Source organism: Scyliorhinus torazame, chromosome 14 (genome assembly GCF_047496885.1).
Source record: "Scyliorhinus torazame isolate Kashiwa2021f chromosome 14, sScyTor2.1, whole genome shotgun sequence".
Classification (NCBI taxonomy): domain Eukaryota; kingdom Metazoa; phylum Chordata; class Chondrichthyes; order Carcharhiniformes; family Scyliorhinidae; genus Scyliorhinus; species Scyliorhinus torazame.
In genome coordinates, this window is record NC_092720.1 from 207,908,077 (window position 1) to 207,922,455 (window position 14,379).

Genomic DNA, 14,379 nt, shown 5'->3' on the forward strand with positions numbered 1-14,379 from the left:
TGGGAGAAAGAATAATAAAATAATAAATAAATAAAATAAATTTTCTTTATTGTCACAAGTTGGTTTACAGTAACACTGCAATTAATTTATTGTGAATAGCCCCTAGTCGCCATACTCTGGCGCCTGTTCGGGTACACAGAGGGAGAATTCAGAATGTCCAATTCACCTAACAGCACGTCTTTCGGGACTTGTGGGAGCAAACTGGAGCACCCGGAGGAAACCCACACAGACAATGACCCAAGCCGGGAATCGCACCTGGGACTCTGGTGCTGTGAAGCCATAGTGCCAACCACTATGTTACCAAACCCAGAGCACAAGGTTCCAGAGTGTGGCGTGTTTAGAAGCGGACATTAAAGCTGACATTAGTGAGGTGGAGTCAAAACCATTAAATGGTTTCAAGAAGGAGATCCATTTCTGATTTCTAAACACGGATGAAAGGGCTTTGGGGAACAGGTAGAGAGGTGGATTTGAGACCACAAAGAGATCAGCCTTGTTTGGATTTAATGGCGGAGCAGGTTCGAGGGGTGAATTGCCTCTTTCTGCTCCTAATCCCTGTGTCCCACTAATAGTTACGTGATGCAAGCAAACACCATGGCTTCAATGTTGAGAATCAGCAGCGGGGTGGGGGAGGGGGGTGGTGGACAGATTGTTCTATCAAAATATACGGAACATACACATATTTTAATGGACAGTTGTAATCATCTTCATGCAAACTGCTGAACACAATACCATTTAGGGTGAATGGTGAGGAGTGGAGATGGGGAGTTTGTGTGTGTGGGTGGGGGGTGTGGTGTAGTTGGGGATGGTGGGTGATGAGTGGACCCAGCAGTGAGTAGGAAGAGGGGTGGGAAACAAGGGGTAGTTGGTGAAAGAGCTGCTCATTGCTGGGGGTAAATTTAGACGTGATTTCGATTCATGACATCAAGGCTTATAGCGCACCATTTTCCTCTCGCTGTGATTGCTTAATGTAAAATAAAGAGTAGCAATAATCTCGGGTCAATTCTGAAGCCAGATCCAATTGTGCGAAGTGACTTTTTAAGGACTCACCTCCTTTCCATTTTCAATCACTGACATGCTCATTTTGGATTAAACTTTGGTGTACTACTGGCCTATAAACTTAGAAATTCAATGGTTAATCATTTCTGCAATCCATTCAACAAAACTACAACAAAGGATCTCGCCACTCGATTCTGCAATTCTTCCTTTTGATGTATATACATATATATTTATATATATATATATATATATATAGAGAGAGAAATATTTATATTTATTTATATATATATTAATTAATTACATTACATTAATGAAGAAATTCCAACCCGACATCTCTGATCTCTCTCTACCCCTATCTCTTTCCTTTTAAAATCTCTAGATAAAGAATAATGCATTCCTGAAATCACTATGTTCTGATTTACTTAATTTTGTTTTCAAATACTTTCAACTTTCCTCAAGCACCCCTCCCACCAAGTCCATTTTTATTTGTTACCATTGAAATGTGAATGGTAGCACAGTGGTTAGCACAGTAGCTTCACAGTGCCAGGGTCCCAGGTTCGATTCCTTGGCTTGGGTCACTGTCTGTGCAGAGTCTGCACATTCTCCCCGTGTCTGTGTGGGTTTCCTCCGGGTGCTCTGGGTCTCCTCCCACAGTACAAAGATGTGCAGATTAGGAGGGTTGGCTATGCGGAATTGCCCTTAGGTTACGTGGAGTTGCTTGTTTACAGGGGTAGCGTGGAGGTGTGGGCTTAAGTGGGGTGCTCTTTCCGAGAGCCAGAGAAGAGTTGATGGGCCGAATGGCTTCCTTCTGCATTGTAAATTCTATTCTACAATTTCACGTTGAACGATTCATCTGCAAAATTGATTGGATCATCGGTTCTGGGAATCCCTGTACATTCAATTCCACCAATTTTAAACCACTGGACAAATCATAAGATGGAGATGAAGAAAATATATTTCTCTTGGAGGGTTGTGAGCCTCTGGAATTCTCTTCCTCAAAAAGCTGTGGAAGTAGCATCATTGAATATTTTTAAGGCAGAGCTAGATAGACTCTTAATTAGGCGGGAATGTGGGGTTCAAGACATAATCAGATTAGCCATGATCTTATTGCATAACAGAGCATGTTGAATGGTTTGATTGGCCTATTCCTGCTCCTAAACAACTCACAGGAGGAGGAAGATCCACAATTGTCTCCATCCTCAATGATGGAGGAGCCTAGCATATCTATGCAAAAAACAAGGATGAAGTATTCACAATAATTTTCAGCCATAAGTGCGGCGTGGTTGATTCAACCCCATCTCCTCCAGAGGTAGAGAGCATTGCAGATGCCAGTCTTCAGTCAATTTGTTTCACTCCGTGTGATATTAAGGAACGGCTGAAGGCACTGGATATTGCAAAGGCTATGGGTCCTGACAATATTCCGTCAATGGTACTGAAGACTTGTTCTCCAGAACTTGCTGCACTCCTAGTCAAGCTTTTCCAGTACAGCTACAACACAGGCATCGACCCAGCAATGTGGAAAATTGCCCATGTATGTCCTGGATACAAAAAGCAGGACAAATCCTACATGAACTTTTGCCATCCTATTAGCCTACTCTCAATCATCAATAAAGTGATGGAAGGTGTCATTAACAGTGCTCTGAAGCTGCTGTTATTTTAACAATAATCTGGTCACTGCTGCTAGTTTGAGTTCTGCCAGGGTCACTTAGTTCCTGACCTTATTACAGCTTTGGCTCAAACATGGATAAAAGAGCTCAACTCCAGGGATGAGGTGAAAATGCCTTTGACATCAATACAGCATTTGATCAAGGAGCAAAACTGGAGTTAATAGGAATTGTGGGGTTGGTGGGGTGGGATGTGGGGGGGGGGGGGGGGAGAGGAGAAGGAGGGGGTGGGGGGTTGTCTCCAGTGGTTGAAATCATACCTAGCATACCTAGGAAGATGGTTATGGTTGTTGGAAGTCAGTCATCTCAATTCTGGACATAACTGCAGGAGTTCTTTAGGGTAGTGTCCTAGATCCAACTATCTTTAGCTGCTTCATTAATGACCTCCCTTGCAAATATAAGGGCAGATGTGGGGATGTTCGATGATGACTGCACAATGTATAGCACCTTTCACAACTCCACAGACACTGAAGCAGTCCACGTGCAAATGCAGCAAGACCTGGACAATATCCAGACTTGCGCTGACAAGTGGCAAGTTACATTTCAGCCTCACAAGTGCCAGGCAATGACCATCTCCAATAAGCGAGAATCAAACCATCGCCCCATGACATTCAATGGCATTACCATCACTATATCACCCACTAACAACATACTGGAGGTTACTATTGAGCAGAAACTGAACTGGTCTAGCCACATAAATACTTTGGCGACAAGAGCAGGTCTAGGGTGACGAATCCTGCAGTGAGTAACTCACCTCTTGACTCCCCAAAGATTGTCTACCACCTACAAGACACAAGTCAGTAGTGTGATGGAATACTCCCCACTTGCCTGGATGAGTGCAGCTTCAACAACACTCATGAAAGTCTACACCATCCAGGACAAAGCAGACTGCTTCATTGACACCCCTTCCACAATCATTCACTCCCTCCAACACTGATGCACATTAGCAGCAGTGTGTATCATCTACAAGATACACTGCAGGAACTTACCAAAGCTCCTTAGCCAGCACCTTTCAAATTCGCAAGCACTCAAATCTAGAAGGACAAGGGCAGCAGATACATGGGAACCCCACCACCTGGAATTTCTGACTTAGAAATAAATTTCCATGCCTTCACTATCGCTGGCTAAAAATCCCTCCCTAATAGTACAGTGGGCGTACCTACACCATATGGACTGCAGCTCACCACCACCTTCTCAAGGACAATTACAGATGGGAAACAAATGTTGGCCTAGCCACTGATGCTCACATCATTAAAAATTCATAGGGCAACACGGTAACACAGTGGTTAGCACTGGTACCTCACAGCGCCAGGCACCCAGCTTTGATTCCGATCTTAGGTGACTATCTGTGTGGTGTTTGCACTTTCTCCCAGTGAGTGCGTGTGTTTCCTCCAGGTGCTCTGGTTTCTCCCACAGTCCAAAGATGTGCAGGTTAGGTGGACTGGCCACTAAATTGCCCCCTCATGTCCAAGGGTCAGATGGAGTTGTGGGGATAGGCTGGGGGAGTGGACCTGGGTGAGGGTGCTCTTCTGGAGGGTCAATGCAGACTCAATAGGCCGAATTGCCTCTTTCTGCACTGTCGGGATTCAGTATATCATAATCGTGGCATGCCTGATGATTTCGATCAATGTTTCATACCATATACTTAATTAGATTCAATTGCTTAAAAAATATTTTAATTGTGGTTTGATAGTAAGTGTTAATACTATTTAAATTCTTGCCCTCTTGTTGTATATCCTGATTAGTGCACAGTTGCTGGAAATTTTACAACTCAAATAAGAAAACAGGGAAATAATTCCATACCAGGGTTGAAAATTTTGATTTCATTTCTCCACACTCTGTGCCGCGTGGGAGCTTTACCTACCCCTGGGCAAAAGCTGCTGTCCATTATTTTTCTCTGATTTTATTCCCTACTGATGTAAATATTAAATATGTAACATGCAACAATAAAGCAAACACATACAACTTTATAATGAAGCTCAGTTTTGTTTTGGAGAAAAGTAGGTCTGCTGAAATAAAAAAAACAAACAGAAATTATAACACAGGGCAGAGATAAGGTGGTGCACAGACTAAGGGCATGGAAGAGCTCAAAGAGTCCATGGTAAATGGTGAGTCAATGGTAAAATGAAAGATGTTACAGAGATCCACGTCTTTCTTTCTCGAGGTAAAGACACGCATTGTCGCCTCATGATATGCCCTCAGAAACTGTCAAACGCGAGCCAGCGACAGTACATAACTGAGATAGCGGTCCTTAAAAACATAATTTGGTGTCGTTACTGATACCAACATTTTGACCCACAGCCCGGTTATCCAAGGATGCTGTTCACCTTGAGTATAATTTAAATGAACAACAACATTCCTTGCAATAGATGGCAGATTTCCTTCCTTGAAGGACACGAGTTAGGAAAAGGTTAGAATGTGTGGCTATGTTGAAAATAAATCCACGTTTAGCAATTCAATTTAACCTCACGAGCTATCGGAACGGGAATTGAACCCACACAGCACGAGAGCATCAGTCCAGGCTGCTGATGACTGGCCCAGCGAAATTCCCAACACACCGCCACCGCCACCCTTTGGGGGAAAACACAACTGCAGTCTCACTAAATCTACTCGAAAGCATCGCCGGTATAATTACAGGACTGCTCTAAGTAAGTAACAGTACATAAGTAAGTAAGTAAGTAATGTCACCAGATGACGAGATGCTCCTTTCCCCTTTGAGGGGGAGAGCTGACTGGTGGCGATTTAACCTGAGGATCACCCAGGAGGCTATTCAGCCCATTGAGCCTACGTCTACAAAACGCGACGCTGTAGAGCGCATTGCGCCTGCGTCAACAGAAGAGGCTATTCAGCCCGTTGCGCCTGCGTCAACAAAACAGGAGGCTATGGAGCCCACTGCGCTTGCGCCATCAAAGCAGGGGGCTGTGGGGCCCATTGCGCCTGCGTCAACAGAAGAGGCTATTCAGCCCGTTGCGCTTGCGTCAACAAAACAGAAGCCTGTTCAGCTCATTGCGCCTGCATCAACTATTGGTGAATTATATTTCATTAAACCCACTACCCTGAATGGTCTTCTTAGTCCTTTAAAAATCCACTTTTATTTATCCATTTATCCAATTTACCCAGTTGAATGTTGCTGATGAACTTGCCTACACTAGTTTTTCAAGCAGCGCAATTAGAGTTCGCACTGCTAAAGCTTCCTAATGTCACCTCTGCCTCTTTCGCCAAACAGCATAGCATTTTCACCACATCAGGAGGTATTAGGACATTTTGGTCCAAGTGTCAGAATTACCAGCATGTATCAGTTCCGGTCCTCAGCCAGATAAACGGGTGGGTCCATGACAGCAGGGGGCAGTAAAAGCACCTGCTAAATTCAAATAAATGATGGTTCATATGAAGTGTGACCAATCAACAATGCGGAGATTGCATGTAATATGGGGAATTGAAAAGAGGAGAGAAAAGGGCAAAATGGAGGGAATGTGTTACAGGACGAGAGAGGGGTAGGGAGGCTGGAGAGGTTTAAGGGAAAATTTCTGAAGCTTCGGGCCGAGGCAGTTACATAGAACCATAGAACTCCTAAGGTGCAGAAGGAGGCCATTCAGCCTATCAAGTCTGCACTGACCCTCTGAAAGAGCACCCTACCTAGGCTCACTCCCGCACCAACCCTCTCAAAGAGCACCCAACCTAGGCCCACTCCCCCACCCTATCGCCGTCCAAGACATAACTTCTCAACCCCTTGCTTATCAAGAAGCTATCTATCTCTGCCTTACAAAATTCAAAGACTCTTCCTCCACCCTGTTTTGAGGGATAGTTCCAGAGACATACAAACATCTGAGAGAGAGAAATCTCTGCAATCCCAGTCTTAAATGTCGACACCTTATTTTTAAACAGTGACCCCTAGGTCTAGATTCTCACACAAGAGGAAGCATCGTCCCCTCCTCCACCCTGTCAATACCCCTCAGAACCTGATACACAAACAAGTCGTCTTTTTGATTGAATTCAAATTAGTCTGAACCTCGGGATTATTCACTTTCGTCGCAGAATAAGGCGGGGGAGGCTCATTTAAGATGAATTTGTGGACGAATTCCTTCTCTCAGAGTAGTGAATCTTTGGAAATTAAGGCTAGACCGTTCAGGAGAGATGTTAGGAAGCACTTCTTCACTTCTAGAGCAGTACAATTTTGGAACTATCTCCCACAAACAGCAGTTGAAATGAGAACAGCTGTCAATTTTAAATCTGAGATAGATAGATCGATTTTTGTTGAGCAAAGAGATTAAGCGATAAGGGCCACAGGCAGGTATATAGAGTTAGGGCACAGATTTGCTATGATCTCATTAAATGGTGGGACAGCCTCCAGTGGCCTACTCCTGTTCCTATTTTCTTATGTTCCTAAGATGTGGAGGCCGAGTCCTTCAACATTTTCAAGGCTGAGATTGATCATTTTTTAATCAGTAGAGGATTTAAGGGTTACAGAGAGAAGGCAGGAAAGTAAATTTACTAAGTGTTAGATTAGCCACAATCTTAGTAAATGGTGGAGAAGATGTGATAGGTGAATATCCTACTCCTGCCCCTTTTTCATGTGGTCTTATGGTTCAAGGGATATTATTGCTACACCACTATTGTTTCCACTCATGCAGATGACAGAATAACTTAAATGAGGTGGCACAGTGGCACATTACTGCTTCACAATGCCGGGGACCCAAGTTCAATTCCAGCCTTGTCTGACACTCTGAGTGGGGTTTGCATGTTCTCTCCTTGTCCATATGGGTTTTCTCCAGATGCTCCAGTTTCCTTCACCAGTCCAAAACATGTTATGCTAAATTGACCCTTAATGTCCAAATACATGCAGGTTAGGTGGGGTTACAGTGAGAGTGGACCTAGATGGGGTGCTCGTTTGGAGGGTTGGTGCAGACTCAAGAGGCCAAATGGCCTCCTTCTGCCCTCCAGGGATTCTATCTTCATAAAATGAGTCATTAAACAGTTGCATGTATAAGGGAAGTGGACTTAAGAGATTTGGTTCTACATGTACCTTCGATGGTGCTGCAGGGCACGAGCATGATGTAATTTTGTAGGATAGTTCTCATTGCGAAGCAAGGAATCACATCAGCCGACTGCAGCATATGAAGCTCCCACGAGTAGAAAGTAAATAAAGAACCAGAAAATCTGTTTTTTTATGTAGATGATTGTTTGGGGAGCAGAGGTGAGAGGTTGGGGTGTGGGGTATTTTTTTTTTAGGTCACCGGGAGAGCTCTCCTGCTTTTCGTTGGTACAGTGACTTACCTTAAAAACACCTGGCAGGCAGGCCAATTCACGGTTTTAGCTCTCAAGCTAAATTGTTATATTTGACAATTTAATGCTTATTCAACATCGCAGCATTGTCCTAGCTTACACGATTAAGTATATATTAAGCACATGTGCTACAATCTCAGTTTTATTTTCAAAATACTTTTTATTCTCCTTTTTCACATTTTCTCCCAAATTTACACCCACCAACAATAAACAATAATCAGTAACAAATATGTCAATCCCAATATCAATAACAACGATCCCATCCTCCCACCAAATCCCATACATTAGCCCGCATATTCATACAAACAAATGACAAAAAGGAATCAGGGATCACCCATAGTCACTATTAGTACACACAGCCCCCCTCCCCCAACCCTCCCACCCACCCACCGCAACTAATGTTCGATGTTATCCAGTTCTTGAAAGTGCATAATGAATAATGCCCATGAATTGTGGAACCCCTCCATCCTTCCCCTCAGTTCAAACTTAACCTTCTCAAGAGTCAAGAAATCCAACAGGTCCTCCCGCCACACCAGGGCACAGGGTGGAGAGGTTGCTCTCCAACCTATCAGGATCCAACTTTGGGCGATCAACGCGGTGTAGGCTAAAACATCTGCCTCCGCACCCGTTTCTTCCTGGCTAGTCCGACACCCCAAATATGGCCTCCCAGGGGCCCGAGTCCAGTTTCACGTGCATCACTTTAGACATTACCGTAAAGACCTCCTTCCAGTAATCCTCCAGCTTTGGACAGGACCAAAGCATATGAACGTGATTAGCGAGGCCCCCGCCTCCACCCACCCCGCAACGTTCACACACATCTTCTACTCCTTCAAAAAATCAGCTCATCCTCGCCCTCGTGAGGTGTGCTCCGTATACCACCTTCAGCTATATCAGCCCCAACCTCGCGCATGAGGTGGAGGGGTTCACTCTCCTGAGCACCTCACACCAGAATCCCTCCTCCATATCCTCTCCCAACTCTTCCTCCCACTTTGCTTTGATCCCTTCCAGTGGTGCCTTCTCTTCTTCCAAAATAGCTCCGTAAACTGCTGACACTACCCCCTTCTCCAGTCCCCCTGTCGTCAGCATCTCCTCCAGCAATGTGGAGGCCGGCTCCACTGGGAAGCTCTGTATCTCCTTTCTGGCAAAATCTCGAACCTGCATGTATCTCAACATTTCCCCCTTCTCCAGCCCATACTTCGCTTCCAGCTCGTTCAATCCTGCAAACTGACCCCTAAGAAACAAATCTTTTAGTGTCTTAATCCCCTTCTCCTCCCATTTCCGAAACTTTCCATCCCACTTCCCTGGCTCAAATCTGTGGTTCCCCTGAATCGGCATTTCCCTTGACCCTGCTCCCAACCCAAAGTGTTGGCGAAACTGCCTCCAAATTCTCAATGTAGCTATTATTACCGGACTCCCTGACTATTTCCCCAGGGCTATCGGGAGCAGCACTGTTGCTAGTGCTTTCAATCCCGACCCCCTGCACAAACTCTCCTCCATTCTGACCCACTGGGAATCAACCCCTGTGACCCAGCTCTGCACCTTCTCCACATTCGCAGCCCAGGTTCGGAAGACCCAAACCGCCTGCCTGCCTTCCCCTCTGTAGGAACACCTTCCTAACTCTGGCCAACTTCCCTCCCCATATGAACAAAGTAATCCTTCCCTCAATCGCTCTGAAAAAAGCCTTTGGCAGGAAAATCGGCAGGCATTGGAAAATAAACCGAAACCGCGGCAACACATTCATTTTAACCGCCTGTAACCGACTTGCCAGTGACAGAGGGAGACCATCCCACCTTGCCAGATCAGCTTTCACCCTCCCCACCAAACTAGAAATGTTGTACGAGCGGAGGTACCACTCCCAGGCAACCTGCACCCCCAGGTACCTAAAGTGAGTCCCTGCCCTACGGAATGGCAGCCCCCTCACCCCTGCCCCCAAACCCCGGCCAAGACACCAAAAAATACTCAATCTTGTCTAGATTTAGTTTGTACCCCGAGAAAGACCTAAACACTCGAAGCAGCTTCAATATTCCCACTATCGACACACTCGGTTCCAACACGTACAACAGCAAGTCATCGGCATATAAGGACACCCTATGCTTTATCCCCCCCCGCCCCCACACTATTCCTTTCCATACCCCTGCACTTCTTAATGCGATGGCCAACGGCTCAATCGCGAGTGCAAACAGCAGGGAGGACATAGGACATCCGTACCTAGTTCCACAGTGGAGAGAAAAGTATCTTGAGCTGCTGTTGTTTGTGCAGACACTCACCCTCAGCTCCTTATATAGTAGCTTTACCCAGTTCACAAATCTGCTACCTTCCCCGACTGCATTCTCCCAATCGCATCTTTTATCTCCTGCTCAACTATCGCTCCTTCTAATATAGCCCTGTCCCCCTCCCCTAACCATTGGGTACTCCAACCCATCTAGAAATTCCTGCATCTCCCGGTCTCCCCCAGGTGGCTGTGACCTGTAGAACCTCTCATAAAATTCCTCAAAGACCTTGTTAATCAGATCTGGAGCCACCACCAACTTCCCTGCCCTGTCCCTCACCTGAACAATTTCCCTTACCGCTGCCTCCCTCCGGAGCTGACCTGCTAACATACCTCCATGCTCGACAATCTCAGTTGATATGAATACTGGACAAATCAAATCCCAGACTGAAACCTGGCTTGATAAACCCAAATTTTTATTTTCAAAACCCTGGAGGCAAGTTATTGAACAAATTCACAGGAGTCTGCTGATGAACTTTAAATACAAAGAATAAAATATTTGTTAAAACAAAAAAGTGTACCATATTATAACAAATAAAAAGATTGGAAATATCTCAATGGAAGCACAAGTAGGCAATTCAAATTCCCATTATTTCTTTACCTCAACAATGTCTTTACTGACATATAAGCTAGTGAAGTTTCCAATATTTTCACACAAAGGTCTCTTGGGAGTCACGTAGTTATAAACTTTTTTTGCTGGTGCATTTCTGAGCAGTCACTTGATGCTTCTCACTCCACTCATATATTCCCCCAAGGCATCCAAAAAACCAGACTCTAAACTCATTGTTTCTTCAATTGCAGAGGAAACAAATTAGGTCCCCAAACTCAGTCTTCTAGTAACACCTCTGCTAAACTAGTCACTTTGCTGAATTTTATAAATTATGAATTCATGCCCCAAATACCATTAATGTTTTCCCCTCCTTCTCAATGAGCTTAAAATTTCCCCTCTCCTCTCTCTCGCACACAGTGAACACACTCTCCCTCTCAATTACTGACTTTTCTGTGTCACTGGATCAATGTTGTTAAGTAACAGCAAAGTTATTTTACTTTGTGTATTTTCAAAAACACAAATCTCAATTCTTTTTAACCTGCTTTTCAACTTCATGCACTGCGAGACCTCATTAACCGTACACATATAAAGACCTGAAACCTTTTAGGCACAAGTCAATCCAGACTCCCAGGCACCAAAGTTCACAAGCAAAACCATTTTACCTTCTCAACATATCATTATCATAACACATGACATTTGATCCCACAACCATCTGACTAAGGACCCTATTGCGATGGAACAGCTGACATCTACCAATTTAAACAGAGGACATTTTTGGCCTGTTTCTGGGATGTTTGTTTGCAGACGAAGATGATACAATAGATTTTATGTGGAAGCCAGATGCTACAAGGCCAAATGGGTCTCTGCTCAATGGATTCTTCCTATGGACTTGAAAGAAAAAAACAATCATGTTCGATATTGTTGGAGCATCACCTTTCTTTCAAATTAGGAGGTATTTCTTCGCACAGAGAGCAGTGAAAATGTGAAATTTGCAGCCACATGGAGTGGATGAGATAGGGAGCATTGGTACACTGAGTTTCAATGCATGCATGAAAGAGAAAGAGAATGAAAAGTATGTGGGCAGAGGTGGCTGGCCGGGAGGAGATTCCGCTGGAGCATTAATACCAGTATGGACCTGTTGGGCAGAATGGACTCTCTCTTTGGTGCAGTTAGAAATATCCTTAATAGGCCAAAAACTATTGACTTTCAATTGAAGTGGGAAGTGTGACAATAACCAACACATGTCTTCGAATTCAATATTCCTCAGATGTATAACTCGTATTTAGTCATTAATCGAACAACCAACAGAGGGAGAGAGCTGTCAATTGGAAGGGTTGTGTGCTACTCCTGCACGATGTGGGGCATCATGGATACTTCAAGTGTCCCTGAAGATTACATCTGTGGGAAGTGCATTCAATTGCAGAAGCTCACCGAATGCATGGATCGTTAGAGCAGCAGCTGGAAGCACTAAGGAGCACACAATTAGCTGAAATTGTTATAGATAATAGCTACAGAGAAGTGGACACACCCAAGGAACATAGATGGGTGACTGCCAGACAGGGTAGGCAGATAGTGCAGGGGTCCCCTATGGCTATCCCCTATCTAACAAGTATGCTGTTTTGGATACTGATGAGGGGGAAGGTCCATCAGGGACAGCAGCGGCAGTGGCCAAAGCGAAGGCACCACGGCTAGTCCTGCTGCACAGATGGGGGTAAAAAGCGTAGCAAAGCAACAGTGATCGGGGATTCAAAGGTCAGGGGCACAGATATATGCTACTGTGACCGTGAAAGAGACTCCAGGATGGTAGTTTGCCTCCCTGGTTCTGGATGTCTCTGAGCGGGTACAAAGCATCCTAAAACGGGATAGAAATCAGACATAGATCATTGTCCACATTGACACGAATGACATAGGTAAAAAGAGTAGAGAGGTCCTGCAGCGGCAATTTAGGGAGTTAGGTAGAAGATTAAAAATCAAGACGTCAAGGGTCGTAATCTCAGGATTAATCCCCAAGCTAGTGAGGCTAGAAACAGGGAGAACAGCTGAACATGTGGCTAAAGAACATGGCAGAAGGGAGGGCTTCAGTTGTTTGGATCATTGGGATTTCTTCCAGGGAAGGTGGGGCCTGTAAAGAAGAATGACCTACACCTGAATTGGAGGGGCACCAATATCCTTGCTGGGAGGTTTGCTAGTATGGTTTTGGTGGGTTTAAATTAATTTAACAGTGGGTGTGAAAGTACAGTAAGCCAGCAAGTGTAGAGACTGGGGATGAGCACGGTAGCAGGGCCAGATGGCGAAGAGGAAGGGCAGGCTGGGGGAGTTCGAACGTTTTGGGCCTGGAGGTCTGGAGTGCATTTGCTTCAATGCAAGGAGTATAACAGGTAAGACAGATGAACTGGGAGTCTTGATTCAGGTGCGGAAATTGGATGTGTAACGGAGACTTGGTTAAAAAAGGGACAGCACTGGCAGCTAAATATTCCAGGATATAGGTGTTTTAGGCGAGGCAGAGGGGAAGGTAAAAGAGGTGGGGGGTTGCAATACTGGTTAGAGAACATATAACAGCTGTACAGAGGGAGAACACCTTAGAAGAATCAAGTAACGAGACACTGTGGATAGAACTCAGAAACCGGAATGGGGCACTCACTATGATGGGGGTGTACTACCGGCCTCCCAACAGCCCACGGGAAGTTGAAGAACAGATATGTAAGCAGATTCTGGATAGATGTAGAAATAATATAGTTGATATAGTGGGAGACTTTAATTTTCCTCATATTGACTGGAAATCCCTTAGGGCTAGGGGTGTGGATGGTGAGGAATTTGTTAAGTGCATCCAGGAAGATTGTTTGGAACAATATGTGGATAGTCTGACGAGAGAAATGGCTATAGTGGGCCTAGGACTAAGGAACGCGCCTGGCAAGGTCATCAAAGGGGGAACATGTGGTGAACAGTGACCACAATTCCGTGAGCTTTCGGATACTCATGGAAAAGGATAAGTGTTGTCCTAGGCTTAAGGAGCTAAATTGGGGGAAGGCAAACTTCAACCAGATTAGGCAGGATTTGGAGGCTGTTATTTGGGAAAGGCTGTTTGAGGGTATATCCACATTTGGCATGTGGGAGTCTTTTAAGGAGCAGTTGATGGGAATACAGGACATGCGTGTGCCGATGAAATGGAAAGACAGGAAAGGCAGGATTCAGGAAGTGTAGATGACCAGGGAAGCTGCGAGTCCAGTCAAAAAGAAAAGGGATCCATGAATGAGGTTTAGGCAACTAAAAACAGATGAAGCGCTTGAAGAATACAGGCAAAGTAGAAACCAGCTCAAACAGTGAGTTAGGAGGGCAATAAGGGGTCACAAAATGTCCTTGGCAGACAGGAATAAGGCGAATCCCAAGGCATTTAATACATACACTAGGAATAAGAGGGTAGCTAGAGAAAGAGTTGGTACACTCAAGGACAAAGAAGGGAAATTATGCATAGAACCATAGGAAGTAGGTGAGATCCTTAATGAGTACTTTGCATCAGTATTCACAAAGTGGAGGGACAGGTTGATTGATGGTGGCTCAGAGGGATATGTAAACAACTTTAGAACAAGTGATTATTACCAGGGGGAAACTGTTAGGTG